This window comes from Carlito syrichta, unplaced genomic scaffold (assembly GCF_000164805.1).
Source record: "Carlito syrichta isolate Samal-C Ts95f unplaced genomic scaffold, Tarsius_syrichta-2.0.1 Scaffold305204, whole genome shotgun sequence".
Classification (NCBI taxonomy): domain Eukaryota; kingdom Metazoa; phylum Chordata; class Mammalia; order Primates; family Tarsiidae; genus Carlito; species Carlito syrichta.
Genome location: NW_007249300.1, coordinates 225,268 through 226,544, shown reverse-complemented (window position 1 = coordinate 226,544; position 1,277 = coordinate 225,268).

The following is a 1,277-nucleotide window of genomic DNA, read 5'->3' as shown; positions in this document are numbered from 1 at the left end:
CATCAACACATGTCAAAACAAAAACCACATGATCATATCATTAGATGCAGAAAAAGCTTTTGATAAAATCCAGCACTCCTTCTTGATAAAAACCCTTGAACATCTAGGCATACAGGGAACATATCTGAAAATAGTAAAAGCCATCTACGAGAAACCCACAGCCAGCATACTCCTAAATGGACAAAAATTGGAACCAATTCCCCTGAAAACTGGAACTAGACAAGGATGCCCACTCTCACCCCTCCTGTTCAACATAGTATTGGAAGTCCTGGCTAGAGCAATCAGAGAAGAGAAGGCAATCAGGGGTATCCAAATAGGAAAAGAGGAAGTAAAGTTACCTCCATTTGCAGATGACATTTTTGTGTACCTTGAAAACCCAAGTGAATCTGTCAAAAGCCTCCTTACATTGATAGAGGCCTTTGGCAAAGTCTCAGGATACAAAATAAATGTACAAAGACAATCACATTTCTCTACACCAATAATAAACAAACAGAAACCCAAATAAAAAACACAATTCCATTCACAATAGCCACCAAAAAAAAATGAAATACCTTGGCATCTTCCTAACCAGAAGTGTGAAAGACCTTTACAATGAAAATTACTAAACACTGCTCAAGGAAATCAAGATGACACAAACAAGTGGAAAAATATCCCATGCTCATGGATTGGAAGAATCAACATTGTGAAGATGTCCATCTTACCTAAGGCAATCTACAAATTCAATGCAATACCCATCAAATTACCAGCAACATTCTTCTCAGACCTGGAAAAAACAACACAGGAATTCATATGGAAACACAAATGTCCAAGAATAGCCAGAACAATCCTCAGCCAAAAAAACAAAGCAGGTGGTATCACATTACCAGACTTCAAACCTTACTATAAAGCTACAATCATCAACAGCTTGGTATTGGTACAGGAACAGGCATATAGATCAATGGAATAGAATTGAGATTCCAGAAGCAAAACCTCAATTTCTCAACCAACTCATCTTTGACAAAGCCCCCACCACCACTGGGGAGAGGAGAACCTATTCAGTAAATGGTGCTGGGAAAACTGGCTGACCACATGCAGAAGATTGAAACAGGACCCCTATCTATCCCCATGCACAAAGGTTAACTCCAAATGGATCAGAGACCTAAATGTAAAACCTCAAACCATAAGAACCTTAGAAAATGAAGGAAATACCCTCATGGAAATCGGAACTGGCATCCAATTCGTGAACAAAACCCGAAACCCACAGGTCATAAGAGAGAAGATAGACAAGTGGGACCTGA